Raw genomic sequence first — 23,397 nt, 5'->3', positions numbered from 1 at the left:
GTAAAAGAAGGGCTTCTCACCCTGGGCACAACTATACCTTTCAGCTAGATGAAAGCAAAAAACTGCGGATGCTGGAAATCTGAAACAAAAACAAAAATACCTGGAAAAACTCAGCAGGTCTGACAGCACCTGCGGAGAGGAACACAGTTAACGTTTCGAGTCCGTATGTTCTGGTGAAGAGCCATACGGACTCGAAACGTTAACTGTATTCCTCTCCGCAGGTGCTGTCAGACCTGCTGAGTTTTTCCAGGTATTTTTGTTTTTGTATGCCTTTCAGCTCTTCAGTACAGCAGATGCGGACATGTGACAAGCCTGATGTACATTACACAACCAACAGGCTGGTACACAAATCTTTCAAAGCAAGGTCTTTTGATAAAAATAAATAAGGACTGGACTGCTCAGTGACCTTTGTCAGAATATTGATATATTTTTACATTGCTTCAGTTTTAATCCAAACAAAACTATAATATGGAAAGGATTAGTTTAAATCATGCTCTAGAAATAGTCTGTTTTTCTCTGTCATGTTCTCAAAACAGATGATGAGAAAGGTTTTTGAAGCATAGGCTTTTACCACAGCTGGGGTTGCCGTGAGTGCACGCATTAGAGGATTGTTTACATCAGAGGCTGGTTTGGGGAAGGCAATAAATACGGGGTAACACTTTGATGTGAAAAGAGCATGATGATGCTTCTCACTTCTGTTTGGGTAAACCATTTGAAACAAATGTGTAGTTTTAAAGCGTGAGGAGAGACGCTCGCATTCGGCAGGGAGAGAACCATAAATCAAGACAGTATTAAAAAATATGCCATCTCTAAAGTAGGGAAAGAAGCCATGGGAGTCTTGGAGAAGTCACGTTCATGGTTTCTCATTAAATCCATGTAGTAAGTTTTCGATACAGGTCTAATAACATACACTACCTGTATGCTTGGTTAGAGTGTTTAACATTAAAGTTTTGTTGGCTAGGTTAGGGTAATTTTAGGTTAATGTTTTGTCAGTAATAAATGACCTAAATTATCACACATATCTAGTTTCAAGGGCAAGGATGGAATTAGCCAACAGCCTTTTGTCTTTTCCATCATAATAGTCAAAGGTTGTCATTCTTTAAGTTACAAGCATTGGTGCAAAGTACAATTGTTCAGTCCTGGGTTTATAACAATCTGACATAATTTGTAGAGTCCTTGAAGAAGCCTTTTGAAGTTACCTTTTCACAAAGCACTGTTTAAGATCTGTCGATAGTGTGATGTCTTACAGCAGCACAACAGGGTTATATAACACTGTGCATTTATTGGTCTCAAAGTTGGACCAAAAAGACCAACAGGTGCAAACAAGATATCTGCTTTGCTACAGGATTAGAAGAAATATATTCGGTGAAGTCATCTGCCTTTTCAATGCACATCGCTGTAAAAACTATTGAAGTCTGTCGGTCCACTTGTCCTCTATAATGCTTTTATCAATACTGTGATCTGGTTCCACTAACAATGGAGATGGGATGTTTGAAATTTAACACAAGGGAACTGCAGCTGCAAAAGCTTTTAATTAAAAGTCTCTCATCTGTCAAACTGCTTTTAAGAGAAAAGACAGAGACTAAACTCCATTGGATGACAGTGGCTGGCTTATAAATTAAGCGTATGATCAGCTAGAATTTGATCTATTTATTGTTCTTGCAGCACAGGCACATCGTTAACCTGTCAGCCAGGCCTTTGTGCTGCAAAATCGAAGCTTGAGCATGTAGTAATGATAGATATAATTAAAGTAATTAAATGTTAATGTATTGTAAAGCAAGACAAAAAACGACAAACCATTGTGCTACAAGGTAGCAACAACCACCGCAAGTTAAGGATGTACAAAGAAATCTCAACAACAAGGTCTGGATGGCTTGCATGACCTAGATTTTAAAGTGAAATTAAACCTATTTCTCTCTGACTTTTACAAAGAATATCTATTTGCTGTCTTTTATCTGACCGCAGCTGAGATAATCCATGTCAAAATTTCAAATTTCCTCCTGAGAGCTCCATCAGATTTTAGGATTAGATATTTTGTATAGAGAAAACTCTCCAGCTACGCAGTCCAAACATAATTTCATTCTTCTTGTTCCAGTGGGGCCCACAATGTTTGCCATTTGATCCAGTCATATGGAATTCAATGACCCAAACCAATTCCCCTTAGACAGTCAACAGAATTTGGTTGTATCCTGCACTTCTGCATAAAGATTTTGCAGCAGCCAATGCCAGTCCTGAGTCCAATTGGGACACAGGCAGGAGCTTGATTGGGCATAGAATCGGAGCCCTAAGAGGTCATTTGGATGGCAATAGCATACTGTCCAGTAACGTGCCCTGCATGGACCCACCCACTACCCCAGATGGAAAGTGGCTCCTGCCAGAGTCCAGCTAAAGGGGTCACTGGAAGTTGTACTCGAATGATTTGGTGAGGATGCCTTGGCAGCAGGATATACTTGCATTGGAGGCAGTGCAGTGACGTTTCACTCGATTGGTTCCTGGAATTAAAGGGTTATCCCATGATGAGAGGCTGAGTAAATTAGGCCTATATTCTCTGGAGTTTGGAGGAATGAAAGGTGGTCTCATTGAAACATACAGTATCCTGAAGGGGCTTGACAAGGTAGGCACAGAGAGGCAGTTTCCCTGAGCACATTATGCAACAATTGAAAAAGAAATATTAGCGGTGCCTTGGCTTGCAAAAAAATTTCTGATTATCTAATTGGTTCACAGTTCAGGATTGAGGTGGACCATAAACTACTGAACTCCAAGGAAATCGCAAAGATGCTGTCAAGGTTCCAGCGTTTCAGGCTCAGACTTATGCACTATGATTCTACCACAGAGTACGTGCCTGGAAAACGTCAAAGAGCTGCAGACACTGTCGACAGCCGCAGTTGACCAGGGTACAAGGCAACAGTTGGCACTCATCTTTGAGATGGAAGCATATTTGTCCACAAATACCCTAACAGCCTCAGAAAACAAGCTCAGAGAGATTAGAGAAGCCCAGTTGAAGGACGCAGAATGTATTCAGATCAGAGCATAGTGCCAGGATGGCTGGCCTGAATATGTCCCAAGCAATCAAGTGTTAAGGCAACATCATGAGCAGCAGAAACATCTGACAATCATTGATGACATTCTAGTCTTCAGTGACAGACTGATAATTCCAAGAGCAATGCAGAAAGTCATTCTCCAAAAACTCCACGGTGGTCACCCTGGGCATAACAAAATGCAGAGCACAGGCACAACAGTCAGTATCGTGCCCTGGAAACTCAAAAGCCATAGAAGAGCTTATTTTGCCATGCCAATCTTGTGCCACCAACAGTCTAGAACCAACAGACATTTCTACCATCAACATTTCCATCTAGACCTTGGCAAAGGCAAATAATGGATCTGTTGATTTCAGAGGGAATTTTTATTTATTTATTACTATAGGATGTGGGCATTGCTGGCTAGGCCAGCATTTATTGCCCATACCTAATTGCTCTTGGGAAGGTAGTGGTGAGCTGCCTTCTTGGATGGCTCCAGTTCATGCATGGTAGGTACACCCATGGTGCTGTTAGGGAGGGAGTTCCAGGATTTTGACCCAGTCACAGTAAAGGAATGGCGTTATATTTCCATGTCAGGATGGTGAGTAACGTGGAGCGGAACTTCCAGCTGGTGGCGTTCCCATGTATCTGCTGCCCTTGTCTTTCTAGCTTGTAGCAGTCATGAGTTTGGAAGGTGCTGTATAAGGAGCTTTGGTGAGTTTCTGCAGTGCATCTTGTAGATGGTACACACTGCTGCCACTGTAACTGTGGCAATTTTCTACATTGCCAGGTAGATGCCAGTGTTGTAGCTGTACTGGAACAGCTTGACCAGGCGGCAAGTTCTGGAGAACAAGTCTTCAGTACAATTGCAGGAATATTGTCTGGGCCCATAGCCTTTGCAGTATCCAGTGCCTTCAGCCATTTCTTGATATCACGAGGAGTGAACCAAATTGGCTGAAGACTGTGATGCTGGGGCCTCGGGAGGAGGCAGAGATGGATCATCCACTAGGCACTTCTGGCTGAACCAGGGTTGACCCCCTGGCTTGGTGGTGATAGTAGAGTGGGGGATATGCCGGGCCATGAGGTTACAGATTGTGGTTCAGTGCAATTCTGCTGCTGCTGATGGCCCACAGCACCTCATGGATGCCTAGTCTTGAGTTGCTAGATCTGTCCGAAGTCTATCCCATTTAGCATGGTGGTAATGCCACACAACACGATGGAGGGTATCCTCAATGTGAAGACAGGACTTTGCCTGCTGCAGACTGTGCGGTGGTTACTCCTACCGATACTGTCATGGACAGATGCACCCATGGCAGGTAGGTTGGTGAGGATGAGGTTAAATAGGTTTTTCCCACTTGTTGGTTCCCTCACCACCTGCTGCAGACCCAGTCTAGCAGCTATGTCCTTTGGGACTCGACCAGCTCGGTCTGTCGAGGTGCTACTGAGCCACTCTTGGTGATGGACATTGAAGTTCCCCAACCCAGAGCACATTCTGCGCTCTTATCACCCTCAGTGCTTCCTCCAAGTGGTTTTCAACATGGAGGAGCACTGATTCATCAGCTGAAGGGATGGGGGGTTGGGCGGTACCTGGTAATCGGGTACCAGGAGGTTTCCTTGCCTTGACCTGATACCATGACACTCCATTGGGGCCGGAGCTGATGTTGAGCATTCCCAGGGCAACTCCTTCCCGACTGTATACGACTGTGCTGCCACCTCCGCTGGGTCTATCCTGCCAGTAGGACAGGACATACCCAGGGATGGTGATAGTGGTGTCTGTTTCCGTGAGGATGACTATGTCAGGCTGTTGCTTGACTAATCTGTATGACAGCTCTCCTAATGTTGGCATAACCCCCCAGATGTTAGTAAGGAGGACTTTGCAGGGTCGGCAGGGCTGGGTTTGCCATTGTCATTTCCAGTGCCTAGGTCAATGCCAGGTGGCCCATCCAGTTTCATAGTTGTTGACTATTACTCTTGCTGGTTGGAAATCACCAGACTCCACATCACCACCACAGAAGCAGTGGTAAAAACCTTAACACGTATTTATTCCACCCATGGGACGGAATTTTATGGCCCCTCCCACCGGCGGGATTTTCCGTTCCAGCCGAAGTCAATGGACTTTTGAATGGCTCGTCGCAACGGTGCCGTAAAATTCCATCCATAGTATTCCGGATGAAGGATTGTTGGACAACGGTCAACAGTTCATAAATGAACACTTCAGACAATTTGCTGAAGAATATGGATTTCACCATATGACCAGTTCACCACGCCATCCGCGCTCTAATAGAAAAGTGGAGAGAGGCGAAACACCATCGTGATGCTAATGAAAAAGAATAATGATCCAGATTTTGCCTTACTTAATTACAAGGTGATGCCAATAAGTAATGGACTTTTGCCAGCAGAACTACGAATGGGGGGAAGACTAAAGGTTCAACTTCCTTCATTACAGCATAAGCTCAGACCTAACATTACTTTAGAAGATCATGATTGAGTAAAGCATAAGGAGGAAACTCAAAAGGATAACCAGTGCAGGTGGTATAATCGCAGGCAAAGAGCGAAAACACTATCCACATTAGTGCCTGGACGACAAAAGGTATGGAGAAGAGATCGCCAGGCTGAAGGTATTGTCCTAGAGCAAACTCAGTAACTGCGATCATATCTCGTTCAGGCACCACTTGGAATTCTCCATAGAAACAAAAAGGCTCTGATACTGTTAGAAGATGCAAGAAAAGAATCATTTGAGTACTACCAAGATTTGGATGATGAGACAGATTCTACATTAAGCACCTCAAGAAGTGACACTCATGTTGAAGAACCAAGCATAGACCATCACCCTCAACCAAATATACTAAAGATAAGATCAGGAAGAGTCGTAAAAGTACCTGACAGGCTCAACCTGTAATGTTAAGACTTTGGTTGGGGGTTGTGGGTGGGGGGGGGGGCGGGTGGAGATGGTGGGAATGTATATAGTTAACAAAATACCTTAATAATCTTATGAGATTACACTTAAGTGAAGATGTAGAGTAAAGTGTTAATGTTTATATTAATTAGACAATGATATTAATGATGATGTAAGCATGACATCCAGTCAGGTGACCAAGGGAATCCAAAGAAGAAGGTTACAGATCAGTCTGTTTAAAGACAATAGTGTTTATCACCATGCAGCCTTGGTCGTGAATAAATAGTTTTAAGAAGAACTTAACACAGCCTATGTCCAAGTCACTCATAGTATATGAGAAACCTCATTCAGCCCAAAACCAACATGGGGCATAAGACAATGATCCAAACCAGCTCTTCCCTCTGCCTTTAATGCAGCCTGGTCTTGAATTCATGGAGCTCTGACAGCTAAGCTTCATGGCAGATGGGGCACCAGATTTCCTACCCAACCCCAGAATGGTGACCTTTCTATTTGCATTCAATATGATAATGGCAGCTGTCCAACAAAAATGGTTAGGGCCCCTTGCTAGTGACATTGGACAGGCCCTTCTGCCCAGGTATGCTCCACTTCAAAATCACTCCCTATAGTTATTGCGTAATGCATAGGGGTGATAAATTTAAACAGTCATCCCAAAACAGAAAAACAAAAAAAACTAGGAAATAAGAATACTGGTCTGAACTGGTCTTGTATACCTTAAAATGGAACTCCAGTAAAGACTGAGAAATGAGAGCACTGGTCTAAATTGTTTTTTTCCTTCTCGGGTATCAAATAAATAGTCACTAATAAATCCACAAAGAATTCAGGAGAAATTTCTTTACCTAGAAGATGGTTAGGATGTGAAGCATGCTACCTCATGAAGCCATTGAGAATACATTGATGCATTTAAGGAGAAGCTGGATAAGTGCATGAGGGAGAGAGGAATAGATGAATATGCTGATAGGATGGGAGGAGGCTAGTATAGAGCATTAAACCTGATGGGCTGACCTTTTTCTGACCTGTAACTTCTATGGCCAGAATTTTGACATCGGTGTGCGGGGGCGGGCCTGACATGTTGGCGGGTAAAATGACGTGCGGTGATATCGGGCGTGTGTCCCGATGTCACCACATCTCACTTAGATCTTTCGTTCAGCGCGCGCGCGCTGGAGGCAGCTGCGCACCCACCGAACTGTCAAAGGCCTGTTAAGGCCATTAAAAAACCAATTAAAGTAATTATCAACTCTGCCCATCCAACCTTAAGGTTGGGGGCCAGGCAAAGAGCCCAAGTGGCCTTCGCGTTTTTCAGAAAACCTCATCCACGGGCGGGATGAAGGTTTTATTAAATAAATAAATAATTTTTGCTCAATTCATAAACATGTCCCACATGAGGGGACATGTGTAAATAATTTTTATCTTTCTTTATTAAAAATTCTCAATATGTACTTAATCTCCCTGAGGCAGCTCCATGCCTCAGGGAGCTTTCTGCGCTCTTTCGTGTTGCGTGCCACTGGCCGTGCGTCACACTGGGCGGGCCAATTAAGGCCCGCCCACATAAAATGGCGTTGCGGAGCCGATCGCGGGTGGCCATCGGTTTCACACCCACCCGCTCCCGCTCGGCAATCAGAAAATTCTCCCCTATGTAGTACACATAAAGTATTGAACATACTATGAATGCAGCATCTTGGATGTCAGTCAAATAATGTAAGTATTTTGAGAATGTTCAGTGGCAGTTTATTCTCTGATTGAAATGCAATTTTGAAACTGGAGAGATGACAACATGCAGAAGCTGGAAGTAATGAGTGCAAAACACAGCGGTGGTAAAAGTTCAGTAACTGGAAGTGTTGGAAAGTTAGAGAAGGATAGGTCAGCATTTGAGGGTATTTGAGATGGGCAAACAGGGAGTGCAGAAGTGGGATGTGGTCAATGCATGAAAGAGTGTGTCCAAGCAATTAGAATAAAGAGATAAATTGGAGTGATACTAAAGTTAAAGATACAGACAATGTCAGTGGAATTATTAAAGAGACACATATAGTGAATAGGGCATCAATAAAAAATAACACAAACACATACTGTAGGACTGAAAATGAATAGCAGTGATACAAAACAGTGAAAGCAAGAGTTAAATAAACACAGCAGATTGCAGTTAAAACCAGAAGCTTTGGAAGTAACACTAAAGGAAGCATATAAATACGATTTATGGGACATGAAGAAAAACAAAGCCTAGGAGCTGGACTTAAAAGATATAAATCCAACTTCAAGCATCAAATTCTCCTCCACATCAGCTGTTAGGATATCTATATGAAATGTTTGCACAGTTTCTAGTCTCTAATGAACAAGAATATGTCGGACGAAATTTCCCTCATACTCAGCATATTGTTATGGCAATTAAAATAAGAGGGATTGTAAGAATAGAGTGGGAAATAAAAATCACAACTATGGCTGTTCGCCTAAGACAGAGGCTTATTGCAGGTCGAATGTATATAAGCACCACATGAACTACAGCAGTTCAGAGAAATGTACTTTTTGATGAGGTGACAGAGAGAGGGTTGATGAGGTTAACATGGTTGGTGTGCTGTAAATGGACTTCCAAAGGAAAATTGTGGGGTACCACATGTTAGGCTTGTTGGCAGCATTGAAGCCCATAGAACTAAAAGTGACAGTGGCAGCAAGGATATGAGGATGGCTGAGCGACAGGAGACATAAAGGTGAACAGTTGTTTTTCAGACTGGAGGAAGGTGGTCCCCGGGGGCTGGTACTGGAAACACAGCTTTTCTTGATAAATATTAATGGTTTAGACTTGGGTGTATAAGGCATAATTTCAACATTTGCAGATGAAACAAAACTTGGAAATGTTGTGAACTGTGAGGAAGACAGTGATAGGCTTCAAGAGGACATATGCAGGCCAGTGGAATGGGCAGACATGTAGCAGATAACGTTTAGTATAGAGAAGTGCAAAGTGATACTTTTTGGTAAGAAACCATTGAAGGTGGCAGCACAAGTTGAGAAAGTGATTGAAAAGACACAGGATTCTGGGTTTTAGAAATAGAAGCATAAAGCATAAGGGAAAGGCAGTTATGATGAATCTTTATAAGGCACTGGTCCAGCCGGAACTGGTCTATTGTGTCCAGTTCTGGGCCCTACACATTGACTGGAATTTTAGGAGGAGGTGATGGCCCCATACCACCAGCTGAAAAGTCATATTTTACAGCCAATCGAAGCCATTCATTGGCACAGGGCGAGACCCCCATGTAACAGGAAGTCCTGCATCCAAGTGCTGCCGGCCAGAAATGGTGGCCACTGCCGTAATTACAGGTAGTCACCAAAAACAACCGTCGATGGAGCTGGATGAGAACATAAGTTAGGGTCTTTTGCCAGGGCCAGAATGGCAGGCAGTCCGGGTGATGGAGGTTGAGGACCATGTGCCCAAACAGGAAGGAACCCCCACCGCAACCTTGGCCTGCAAAAAGGCCGCCAGATGAAACCTGATGGCTTCACTACATGGCATGGACGCTCCCGCTGCTGGTAAAATACCAGCAGCAGTGTCAAGAGGTCCTTAAGCGGTCATTAATTGGTTGTTTAAAGGTTTGAATTGGCCCAAGGGCGGGTGGACCACCTGACACTGCACTCCCACCCCTCTCCAGAGGAGGCAGGTAGGTGACAATCAACGTGCTGCAACCATGGCGCCTGATTTTACAGCCACCTGGTACCAGCCCACTGCCAGGGCAGAGGAGGCATTGTAAAATTCCACCCATTGTTTGAAAAGTAGGGGGATGTGAAGGCTTTGGAGGGGATGCAGGAAGGATTTACGTGAATGGTTGGAGGGATGAAGGAATTAAGTGGATAGATTGAAGAACCTGGTCTTTTTCTCCTTGGAGAAGAATAGATTGCGAGGAAATTCAGTGAAGGTGTTCAAGGTCGTGAGCAGTCTAGATGGAGAGAAACTGCTCCCATTGGCAGAAGGATTGAGAACCAGAGGATACAAATTTAAAGTGTTTGGCAATAGAATCAAAGTTGGCAAGAGGAAAAATTGTTTTATGTAGCGCGTGGATAGGATCTGGAATGCACTGCCTAAATGGGTGGTGGGGACAAAATTGATCACAGTTTTCAAAAGGCAATTGGAAAAGCACGTATAGGAAAAAAATTCACAGGCCTAGTTAAATAGCTCTTGCAGAGAACTAGTGTGGGCTCGATGGGCCAAACGGTCTCCTCCTGGGCTGTAACCATTCTATGGTTCTATTCTATAAAGATGTGGCTCGCCATAACATTCACAAGGGCAATTATGGGTGGGCAATAAATGCTGGCCTTGCAAAAAACGCTCACATCCCAGGGTGAATAAAAGAAAATGTGGTGAGGTCTTTGCTTCTTTATACCAGATTCCTCTTCACGCTACTGTTTGTTTAAACAATACAGTGATCCTTAAACTGGAGATAAGAAAAAATATTTAAATCCCAATATTTAGTGATGATATATTCAACAGATATTGGAAATAAAGCCCAAGAAGGAAAGGCTGAGGAGCAGCCATTAAAAACAATGACATGCTGAGGGATATAGCAGCTTATGAATTGATTTTCTTTGAAGTGGGTTCTGAATCTTTATTTCACAATCCTTCCACTGTTTTTAATTTTCTTTTACACAAACAGGGAGACAACTGTGGATATTATTTTCTATTAAAAAAACACCAGGGAAAATCAAGATATGAGAGAAGCTCACAAGCAACAATATACTGAATCAATCCTGATAGCGAGATCAATGGCCTGATAGCAAAATTGTTAGAGAAACAATACAATTTTTTTTAGAGAGCTTTTGAGGTACATTTGATTTTTAAAACAGCTAGAAAACACACACATTAAGACGATTAAATACTCCAGATAAGAGATCCTATTGCGATTCAACCATTAGTCACTTCATGGACAGAAATTGTCCGAACAGAAACATTAATTTTCCGCACTGAAATAGCTATTTATTTTTTCTAGAGTGGGTTATCCACTCTGGAGAATAGATCCCAGTACCTCTCATTTCAGGAAGAACTAGCACCAGTCATGTTCAAACTGTGCAGCATGAAACATAAAAACATAATCCTCAAGATCCTAGCCAAAGCCCCAGCCCAGATAGCTGAAGGCAGACTTCAAAATTCTGATTGTACGCTTTAGGATGGCTCCAGTACCAGAATAGACTCAGGTATATTGCTGCTCAGCGTGTACTCTGGGAAACACTGGGAATGCCATCAAGTATGGCTGTACAGGGTACCCTTAATCTCCCGGGAGCAACTCAGATTAAATTTTCTAAGTGAAAGAAGAACTCTTTAGCACTGGGTTGGGGGTGGGGGAGGGTTGGACTGGTTGCCCCACAATAAAAAGCACAAAGCAGCAGGAAGGAGAATAAAAACAACAAAAAAAAATGATGAACATGGCTCAGAAATGGGACATTTAAATGGAGTCTCACTTTCTTTCACCGCCTGGCAACAGTGAATAATCATTTTATCCAGGCGTGATTAACATTCACCACTATTGAGGTGGTAATTTTGAGAAATGGAATGCATGCTACCAACGTAGCATTATCACCTCATCTAAATGGTCAGTTAGGCCAATTTAATTGCCTATGGAGGGCAATGAGGGCAATTCAGTAAATTTTCCACACTGCATGCAGGTGGCCACCCCCGCAGGTGACCAACCATCCCGGATTTTATGGGATTGTCCTGTAATTGAAGTGATTGTCCCATGTTCATGTCCCGGGTCGTATGGTGCTGGGGTATTGTATTTCTAATAATTCAGATTTTTAAATGTCATGCATGCGCAGTACGCATCCGCACATTTGCATTGCTCTGATTTGAAAGGTTTAGCCCCATCCATCGCAGAATCACCAGCACCGCCCACAACTCCCCACAGTGGTGCATCAGCATCAAACACACATGCACACACGCACACACCTCCCTACCTCGCAGGTTTGAAACAACCCCCGCCTCCACCCACCCCCACAAGCTCTCAGGTTCACCACCTGCCCACTTGTCCCTTAATCTTTTCCCTGATAGTTGGCCACCCTGCACTCACTGACCTGAGGCTGAAGCTGACCGAGGAATGAGGGTGTTCTCCCAGTGGCAGACTGGGTGGTGGGGGGGGGGTCATTGACATCTTATCTAGGTTAAACGCCTCAACCCCCCCTGCCCCACAGAAATGATTGCCAGAGGGCCATGGCTGCACTGCAGTATGTCCTGTGGAGGACTTCTCCATCCACAATGACAATCTGGCAGCTGTAGCCATATTTCATTATCTAAGTTGTGAAAAATCTTCAGTGGACACCTTCATCTTGAGGGGCCCTCTCAATCTCCAACCTACATCAGCAAGTCCCACCTCTGATGGTGGGCCTGCTGATCGCTCAATGCTGGAGGGCCTTTTATTGGCCCTCCAGCTTCGGAAGTCAAGCCACTGTCCTTAATTGAACAGGGCTCCAAGAGGCAGCCACTTAATTGGCCCCCTCCTCAAAAAGCACCCTCTGGGTCCTGCTGCTGGAATTTGTGGGGTTTGAATTCGCATTTCATCCTGTTGGCAGGATCGGAACCTGGGAAGAAAAATCTCACCTATTGAGTGGGATCTGACAGCTCTCTGTACTGTTTTCACCCCATTTGACTGGGTACCATCCAAAAATCAGGTGGTAGACATTGGACTAATCCGTGTCTTGTCAGTAAACCAAACCAGGATCAAAAGGTAAAACCAATAACACAAAAGGAAGCAACTACAAAGTCAAAAAACAATCTGCTACAAAAACATTGATGAAGTAAAATTCAAGAATGCCCATCAACTACAGAAATCCCCTCAACAATAAAATATTGACCAGAACAGCAAGTATACTGCCTCTGTTGCCAAACACATACCATTGATACCAACTGTGCAGAATCTATATATGCAATGAGGCAGAATAAAAGTGAACTTCAAGATCCACAATCAACCATCAAGTGTTTGAGGCATTATTAAAATTTAACAATGTAAACTTTCCTGATCATATGCAGTCCAGGTTAGTAAAATTCTCAGTACATGCTTTTAACATGGCCTATTTATTGCCTATAATGATTGCAATGGCACATACAGTAATTCCCTCCATATTTTAACTCCAAAGATTGTGACCATTTGAATTCAGCAAACTGTGTGGCATTCCACTTTCTCTTTCTCCTTCAGTTACCATGTCCTAAGAGAGCATTGGATTGGTCCATGATAATGCTTGGCAAAGTACCGTAGTTGTTTGCCATTGCCTTCTGCAATATGGCTGAACAGGAAACTCACCCACACTTGCGGCCTGCCATTCGGTGTATACAGGCTGATAATCAACCTGTGTGGCCATGTTATGAACGCACCTTCCTTGGCTATCAAGTCCCAGGGAGAAAAGTTTATTGTTGAAAGCCCTGAACATGATGTTTAGGACACAAGTGCAATTCACTATCCAAACCACTGAACAATTTAACATGAACATATGTACACAACAGGATTTGAACACAGATTTTCTGGCACAGAGATAGGATGCTACCACTGCACCACAAGCCCTCCTGTTGTATACATACATTCATTTTTAATGGTTCAGGGGTTTGGATAGTGAATTGCACTTGTGTCCTAAACATTATGCTCAGGTCTTTCAGCGATAAACCCTTCCAACCTACAAATTGGTCAGACTTCACAAGTATTTCTCATGAAGTTGATAAAGATTCACCTTTCATTTAATTCAAGTGAGCAGGAAGGTATTTGGACTGCAGCTAAATCAGGAACTAACTGTCAACCTATCATAATCTTATTCTGTTAATTGAGAAATCAATGCAATCCTATTTATTATATTGCCTAATTAAAACCTAATTTTGACTCTCATTACCAGAGCTTGCTTCTAGCATAGATCAATTGAAATTGAATTCACTTTGCAGAAGAGAATGGATCTCTAATATAATTCCAAGAAAATATCCATAGGTCAGTTTATGTACAATTGAGTCATGATTCAATTGAATCATGGCTCCCTAAAATTTTCAAAACATAATTTGACTTTCTTTTTCTTGGGCAAAAATAAAAGATTTCAATAAAATGAAATACCTGCCTTTTTAAAAGTATTCCCTTCTGAATTACCTACTGTTACTGCCTTATATATGTTATGACGTGGCAGATGATGTGTGCCAGGCAGACCAAATCCACAAGGGAAACTTGGCCATGCTATCACAATGGTTTTGCAATTTGTATTTATTACGGGATGTGTGCACTGAATTCAGAATAATTAGTCCACCAAGGCCTTTAGAGATCATAAAAAATAAATTAAAATATTTATTAACAAAAGAAAAGATTTCAAGCATATACGTAAGACTACAATTGCTTAATGCTATAGCAAATGCTAAAACTCCTAATTAACCGGACTCCCAGTTGCATACCCCCTTTAAGGCAACAGTCCAAAATAGATTTAGATTTTTAAAAAACCAGCAAGTTAACACAGTGCCCACTTGACAAATGGAATTCCAAATGGCTTTCTCTAACTTTAGTTACTGGACACAACAGACTTACACACAAATGGCTGGAGGCTTCTTCAAGGTTGTTTCACACACTTCTGTAGATCTTACATGGCCCCCAGCATAGCCTTTCATTCTCCTTTATATATGTTTCTCTTTCTTTAATATATAAATTCTATTGCTCCACATATCTTTGGAACTGTACCTTTCCCATAATATAAAAACTGTCATGTTGCCAATATTGTCAGTACCCTTTGGGAAAAATAAACACACTGCTTAGCCTTGCTTATCTGGCTTGTTATAAACACACTAATATCCCTTTGAAATCCAAACAATCTCTTCACTTATCTAAAAATGCAAATTCCCTTCACACCTTACATCTAAGACAGCATCCATGTTTACTCATTATCATTTCAAGTACATTTCTACACCTAGCCCCTTTTGATAATTTCAAGTTTGCAGTCTACCTGACTCCAAAAGTAATTAACTCACACGGACAGAATCATCTACATTTACATCCATAAACTTACTTCACAACAAACCAGGAAAAATTATGAAAATTATTATACTTTCGTAGCGGATACATAGTATAAAAATAATGATATAATAAGGAAGAGTTTGGCACTGTTCTAATTGCTTATGCATGTATTTAGCTGTACAAATTCTCTCATATAAGTTGGGCTCTTGAATAATTTCCCAATCCAAACTGATCATTTGGTAGTACAGAACTTCAGTATTGCTGAAAAAGAAATTTATCACAACTTATCATCTTACACTCATCAGGACAATTGCAAGAATACCAATGTCAGGGAAACAACAACTTTAAACTCGATGAGAAGAGAGTTGGTAAGTGGACTCTGATTGGAGAGGCATTGCCGAGAAGAATGGACCATTTAATGGTGATTGACTGTTAACTGTCAAGCATTGTTTGAACATATAGACCAGGCAGCTTGACTGATTGGTCAAGGCAAAGCCCTGAGGAATAAACCAGTGAATGGCTATTATTTTGCTTAGCTGAAATGTGTGTACATGTTCTTTGTTTATGTGTATTGTGTCTTTGTGTTCTTTCTGTTTGCAAAGAACAGGGCCCTGTGTATTAATCTTTGTAGTTTCCAGTACATGCAAATGTGCCACACTGCAAGCCAGACTAACAATCTTAAATTGGTTGTCAGTGTAATTTCTAGCACACTAAGGATTATTTAGCAAATGTTGTCCAATCACAGAATCACATCTAATGTTGGACGCTGTTTAGAATTTTGCAAGCATGGGCTGGTTGGGTACAGTCTGTATTTTGCCCATTGTGAACAGCAAAAGGAACATGCTGTTTGATACGATCTGCCAGTCTTTGGGATGTACGGCCTACATACCTAGCATCACACTGGCACTGAAATTCATATCCCACATTACTCATTTGTGCGATAGGCAGAACGTCTTTTTGTCTTGATGGCAGCATCCTGTTAGTGGCAACTACCACTCATGTTGTTACTGCATAGTAGCAGCATGAAACAGCTAGCTTCACCTGTTGCTCAAACTTTTCAGATACCTTGCCCTTCCAGGGTAATCTGAGGTAGGCTGAGCACTTTTCAGGGCCAAAAGTGACAGCCTTAGGCCCGTTCACAAGTTTACACGATATATAGTGTGAAATGATCTGATTAGGGTAGCCACTATTCCTCAGGGTGTCTTTGATGTGCCCTATTTCAGCATCAAGCTTGCATGGTGAGCAAATGGCCCTATTTACAAGGTTGCCAATAAGGCCAATCGTATAGTACATGGAACTGTATATAGTATAACGTTGTTGTTTCCCCTGACATTGGTATTCTTGCTAAGATAAAAGCAAAAAACTGCGGACGCTGGAAATCCAAAACAAAAACAAAAATATCTGGAAAAACTCAGCAGGTCTGGCAGCATCTGCGGAGAGGAACACAGTTAACGTTTCGAGTCCAGATTTTCATCTCCCAATCTGTTTAGTCATGTAATGCATTAATAAATAGAAACCCCTTGTCTTCAAGGGTTTGATAATATGGTGGGCTGAGGCCTACAACATGACTGAGGTACCCACTGGGCTGGGTAAGCTAGGTTAATTATGCAGCCATCCCATTGTATAGATACAGGTTTTCAGCATCACAGCCACTGCTTGGAACAAGTCATTGCCCCACTCCCTACCCTGTGCCAGACCAAGTGCCCCAGCCCATGCCAAAGCAATGCCCGTACATGTATGGTTGTCCTACAGTGAAGGTGCAAGGCAAAGTTGCCATTCTTGCAAACACATATCTCCATCTTGTTTTCTGCTCTGATCTGAAACTGCCCCGTCACCATGTCCATTATCTCCCAGCTCCACCCTATCCCTCTTAATATTGTGACTCCCTCTTCCTCCTTTAATACTTCAGCCTCTGCCAACCTTACTGGGTCTGGTACAAGCCTCTTTTGCACTGCACCATGCCCTCTTCCTCCCCACCTGGTCACATATCCCAATATTGGTAATACTCTTCTGATGACCTAGTCAGCCATTATATAAGTTCTAGTCATGCCATGCTCTTACACCAGATCTCACTTAGCTGTCATGTAGGCTGTACATTTCTGTATCCCAGTGTAGTTCCTACTCACTGAATCTCCTCGAGATTCATTTCAAATGTTTCTATTCCTAACAGAGCCACTGATACCACCCCACCCGCCAGCCCTGCCTCCATTAGTCTCCCACTACCTAATCTATAGGATCAAATATATAAAATGTCTGGTTTCCTAGGAAACAAAACTCTTCCATGGCACCTTTGACCGAATTGATGTCACTCAGGTCAGGAATTTGATCCCTCACCTGGTTTGGGGATGGACCTAGGCTGAAGCTAAAAACAGTGCCACCATCCTATGAGCCAGTTCCCGGGCTCCATCTCACCTGCACCATTTTACCGAATGTGGGTTGGAGGGATGACAGGACTGCCCGCCCAAATGTGGTGGGTAGCTGTTAAACTAATTAAGGACCATTGAAAGTGAAGGTTCCCTGAGGTATGGGGGGCAGTTTAGCTGCCTGAGGTAGACTTCAGCAGCAGACTGCAATGGGATTGGGATGGGGGCCAGGATCCCACACAGGTTTAGAGGCCCTCCCTGTCTGCCTATGTGCAGCAGCAGCCACAGGCCACGCTGTAGAATGGTTCCCCATGCCACTGTGGTAGTCTAGCTTCAAATGTGATGTTTTTAATTCAAATTTTAAAATGTTGGTGAAGGGTGCCTCCATTTTGAAGCATCCTCTACCTCACTACCATGGCATCCTGTTGTTGCTTTCAAGTTGGAAAACCTTGGATTGACCCTTCAGTTTCAAGAACTTTAATTGGACAGTGATCCCACTGTCTTAACATTAATCGGCCACTCTGAGGGAAATAACGGTTGACTGTTTCCCACAGAATGCCAACTTCTGACCCTCATTTGAGCCTGACAGTGGAGTTCAGAGGCCCGAGGGAAAATTGAGCCCCTGGGGTCTAAAGTAGCACATGAGGAATGGCCACTTGGACAAGAAAGCTAGATCCTATGGAGCCATACTCCTGTAGGAGTCAATATCTTCTGGAAGTAAGGTGAAAGAAATAAGCCTATGCTTAGAAAATTATATAAGAAAATGAACCCAATGTTCAAGAGTCATTCAATTGGAATTAACGTACAATTATTGTGATCTTGACCACAATAGTTTCCTATGTGAATGAACATAGAAACATAGGAGCAGGAGTAGGCCATTCAGCCTGTTGTGCCTGCTCCCAAATGAACCCCCGCTTCTGAAGTTCTTCCAGCTACTCAGTGCATACGTACAACGATTGAGATTAATACAACCAGACTAAACCGTTATTTATTTATGTAAATCACACTTACATAAATGTGATATCTATCCAAAAGAATTATTAACATCAAAGGCTTTATTGAAAGGGACAATGCATCTACATAATCTTTGTTCCTCTTTATCTTCCTAATTTTCTTTTTCACTTTCTAAACTCTTCATATTCCCTTTTGTTATCCTTTCCTTTGTTGTCAACGCATTTAGTGTATGCCTATTTCTTTAGTTTCAATTTGCACTTACTCCCATGCTGTTTCATATGCGTTTGATTGTTCTTGTTTTTTAACAGTATATGTTTCTCCAAATCTCTAATGACCACCTTTTTAAATATTTCCTAGTTTATCTTCCCTAGTTCCATTTTAATCGTCAGTTAGCTTTTTTTTCACAATCTCATTACTTTGGTCTTTGTCTTATGTTTTTTCTCAATCATTACTTTATACCATATATTTATAAATCACCAGTCCTTCATTGATATTGAGTTATTACCTTTGGATTCCCTTCCAGTCATCATTGTGGGAACAGCATCACTATCAAGACTGTAATTGTTTAAGGGAAAGGACTACCACCACCTTCTCAGGGCAACTAGGCAATAAATGTAGCCTTGCCAGTCTCGCACCCATCTCCAGAACATGTTTTTTAAAAAGAACAACACCTCATAAGGCCATTGAATGTATACCAAAGAAAGAGAATACTCAACAATTGGTCCAAAGCAACAACCACGTGCATTCCAAGCCACTGTGATTAGGCAGCTTTTGGAAAAGGAGAGCTAATTCCCTGTGCGCTCACTCCAGCTTTCAGATAAACATTAGCATTTTGTAGTAATTTAGTGTCTTGCTTATGTATTTTAGCCTCAGTGTTTTGTTTTATTTGTAATTAAAAATGGAATAGTTGAATCTCTATGGAGTGATATTTTCTGTTGAATGGGCATTAAGACGTTGTGAACATCCTATAAACTCTCCTGTTAAGAATTTGCCATTATTAAGATTAATTGTTAGATCTAGACTATGCTAACCAAAATTTGTCAGATATAAAGATCACAGTCCACCCTTCCAAAGAAACTAATTTTGTTAATTCTTTGGTTCCCATTGGAGTCATTACTTTATTTTGGTAAAATTTGGAGCCAATTCTCCATTGGTGTGAGTTCTGCTCAAGTCTTTCAAAGACATAATTTCCTGGGGAAGCCTGGATGTTCCCTTGCACATGCCCTTAACTACTCCCTCCACACGTAGAGCCCTTTGAATAATTAAGTAAGTTCCTTCCATGCAGATCTACAGAGTAAAGGCTACAGTGGCTTAAGCCAGATCTTTTTGCGTCACTTACAAGGGATGCTGTTATGAATGTGATGCACAGCTTTTCAGGATATTTCTCCCCCACCCCCAAGACAAATAAAGAATTGCTAATCGTTTGTTCATTAAAGTAGTACCTCTTTAAAAAATGCTGAGGGAGTGCTGCATTCTTGGAGATGCTGTCTTCCAGATGCGACGACAGACCAATGCTTCATATACCCGCTTGGTGCACATTCAAAATTGGAGCAGGATAGTTCTTCCTTATGCCCTGGCCAATATTTGTCCCTCAACAAATGCCTAAACAGAGGCTCTGGTCATTTATTTGATTGCTGTTTGTGGGACCTTGCTGTGTGCAAATTGGTTCTCACATTCCCTACGTCCTAATAGTGGCTACGCTTCAAAAGTACTTTATTAGTTGTGTGTCACTTTGGGATATCCTGAGATTGTGAAAGTTGCGATATAAATTTGTTGTATTTTATTTTACACCTTTATTTATTTAAATACTGTATTTTGTTTTGACTTCCCATGAGCTATTCCACAGGAGATCAACTAGTATAAATATAAATGTATTGTAATAACAGAATTTAATTTGCCTTTGAGAAAGCCTGCTTTTGACAGAAATGCTTGGATTACAGTAGACATTTTGATAGTTTCTGTTATTCACTGTTTGCTTCAAATCAATATTTAATAATGAAAGCAAAGTGATTTTAGCACACTAGAATTTTGGTTCCGATTCCAGTTCTAATATAGGTCTAGAACTCAAATAAGCAACTTAATTCCCATACAAAAGCAAAATAATGCAGATGCTGGAAATCTGAAACCAAAACAGAAAATGCTGGAAATACGCAGCAGGGCAGGCAGCATCTGTGAAGGGAAAACCAGAGTTATAGCCCAGATACCCCTCAGAGGACCCAACACACTGACTCCGTGGAAATTTCCTGGGAAGTTTGAATTTTCATCGAGCAATTCCCCCTGTACCCCAGGACCCTGTCGAAGACTTTGGATGGTGCTGACTTACTTATCTGGGTAGTTACCCAGGAAATGTTAGACTGATTAAAACCAAGTCTAACACCTGGCTAACTGTATACCTGACCCCCCCCCACAATCACTCAAACTGAAAACTGCCAATTTCTCCCTCGACCCCCCGACTACCCCCTTGAACCCCTGACTCTCCCCCCCCAACCTCATCCTTATCAGCATCCACCACCCGACTCTCCTCCTAAGCCCCCAACTACTCCATGACCCCCTGGCAGCCCCCCCTCCCTCTCCCCCTCCCCCTCCCCACCAAGACTGCCCCATCTCTCCCAACCCAACTGCTGATTCTCCTGGCTGACCCGACCTGACAAGCCCCCACCAACCGATTCCCCTCCAACCCCCCAACCCAACCTGACAAGCCCCCAACCTGACCAACTCCAGCTGACCTGGCTAACCCCCGATCCACCTACCTAATTACCCACCTGCCATCCTTTCCACTTCGCCCACCTACCACCCTACACACCTGCCACCCTACCACCTCACCCAGCTGGAACCTTGACACACTATCCACCTAGCACCCTACCCATCTGTCAGCCTACTGCCTCACCCACCTGCCACACTGTCCATCTGCCACCCTACCCACCTCACTCACCTGCCACCCTATCCAACTACCACCCTACCCACCTCACTCACCTGCCACCCTATCCAACTACCACCCTACCCACCTGCTAACCTACCACCTCAGCCACCTGCTATCCTACCCACCGACCACCCTACCTACCTGTCACCCTACCCAGCTACCCCCTATCTCCTTACCCACTTACCTTACCTACCCTACCGCCTTACACACTTACCTTCTCTTTGCAGCTTTTTGGGACATTTAAACTCTTTACTTACCAGAGGCAATGTCTTAGTGGTATTGTCACTGGACTAGTAATCCAGTGACCCAGGGTAATGCTCTGGGGACCCAGGTTCAAATCTCACCACGGCAGAGGGTGGAATTTAAAAATCAGGAATTAAAAGTCCAATGATGACCACTGTCGATTGTTGTAAAAACCCATCTGGTTCCCCGTGCAAGGGAATCTGCTGTCCTTATCTGGTCTGGCCTACATGTGACTCCAGACCCACAGCAATGTGGTTGCCTCTTAAATGTCCCCTGAACAAAGGCAATTAGGGATGGGCAATAAATGCTGGCCTAGCCAGCGACACCCACATCCCATGAATGAATACAAAAAAAAACTTACCAGAATGTGGCAGCCAATGCCATAAGAAACAGGGCATGGCTTGTCTTCCCCCAATGATCCAGCGCTATGGAGAAGCAGCTCTGTTTCAGGTACTCTCCGCATTTCTGGAGAAGCCAGGATCGGTAGATCTGGCCAGGAATGTCGGAGTTCCGGCATGGAGCAATCGGATAGGAGCTGAGAGGCTGTCAGGTGATTGCCGTTCCTCAGGAGATTCATGCTAATGTTTTAAATCTGTGACCTATCATTAGAAATCTGATGAAAGGTCACAGACCTGTGAGGTTAACGCTGTTTCTCTCTCCACAAACTCTGTCTGATCTGCTGAGCATAATTCCCATCATGTGCACTTTGACACTTTGAAGTGAGAAAATGGATAAGGCAGATCATTTTTTTTTTCTATGCATTTTGAAGCCACCCAAGACTTCATTTGAAACTGGGGCCCTCAATGCTCCCACAGCAGCTATGCAACCATTCACAAAAGATGCTCATATGTACCTACAACTTGTGTTAGGGGGAGTTCCACATCAGATGTCAATGTTCCACATCACATTCCAATTTTCTGTGCAAGGAGCCAAATGTAATCCTGCTTTTCGAACAGCCCTTGGACGGATTTGGCACAGATTTGCACTAAGTGCGGTACCAGGCGGGTAAAACAACGTTTTATCCACGGGCCGCAATGGGACTTTTCATGCCGTATCGTCCCAGGCCCGCTGCATTAATTATGCATTCTCGGGAAACACGCTGTTTCCATGGCGACGGGCTCTCATTCGCCCGCCACGCCGTCATCTCGCCGCTTCATCACGCTGGGCGCCATATTTAAAGTGCAGCCGCGAGCACACCTCTCAGTGCTTCCAGCCCACGACTGCTGCAAAGAGGACAGGATAACTACCCCCCTTCTCTTCAAGGAGTCAGCCAAGGGCCCTTGGACAACCATATGGAGGAGGTTCAGCAGGTGTACCCTCCCCCGGGGGTCATCCATCCAGGTGACTGCGGGAGTGTCCGGCCCATCCGAATCCCCCTCTTCTTGTGACCTCAGCAACCCCAGCTCCGCAGGCCAAGGAGGGTGCCACTGCCACACAGCAGGATCCCAAAAACAGGCCGGGGGCCTCCTGGTCTCAGCCCTCCAGAGGATGCCTGCCAAGGTCATCACACACAGGGCATAGCTGTCAGCAACTCCACCTGCCTCCACCTCCAGAGAGCACCAAGGCGTAGCGGCAGGGTTAGGAAGGTTAAGAAGGTTAAGCCTGGGCACGGGTGTTGATCAGACCAAAGTGATGGTCCGGCCTCGCACTCTCTGGGCACATTACTGATGCTTGCACCTCCACGGTGCTTTTCATTACTTCCAGAATGTCGTGGGCAGGCATCACAGAGTTCTGTCATTCTCTCTGTGTGCACTCAGCACCTTTAAGGTGGGGCTGGCCTCCCATCTCTTCAGCATCTGTGACCAGTGATGCTGTGCTCCTGAAGGGGTCAGGTGCTGAAGGTGGACAAAGGATTGGATGCTTTTAGAGTTTCATGGTTGCGTCTCTATGGTACGAGCTTGATCACAGAGCGAAAACGAGCTGTCCTTGGCCAGACAGGAGTCAGACATTCTCAGAGGCCAGGTAAAAATGTATAGAGTGTCCTCAATGCATGTTGTCATCATCCTCTTGCAATCGTGTGAGTATTGGGACCTCCACATTGTCT

The sequence above is a fragment of the Cetorhinus maximus genome, chromosome 25 (genome assembly GCF_964194155.1).
Source record: "Cetorhinus maximus chromosome 25, sCetMax3.hap1.1, whole genome shotgun sequence".
NCBI lineage: Eukaryota > Metazoa > Chordata > Chondrichthyes > Lamniformes > Cetorhinidae > Cetorhinus > Cetorhinus maximus.
The sequence above is the reverse complement of the archived record's forward strand: the minus strand, read 5'-3'. Positions refer to the sequence as shown.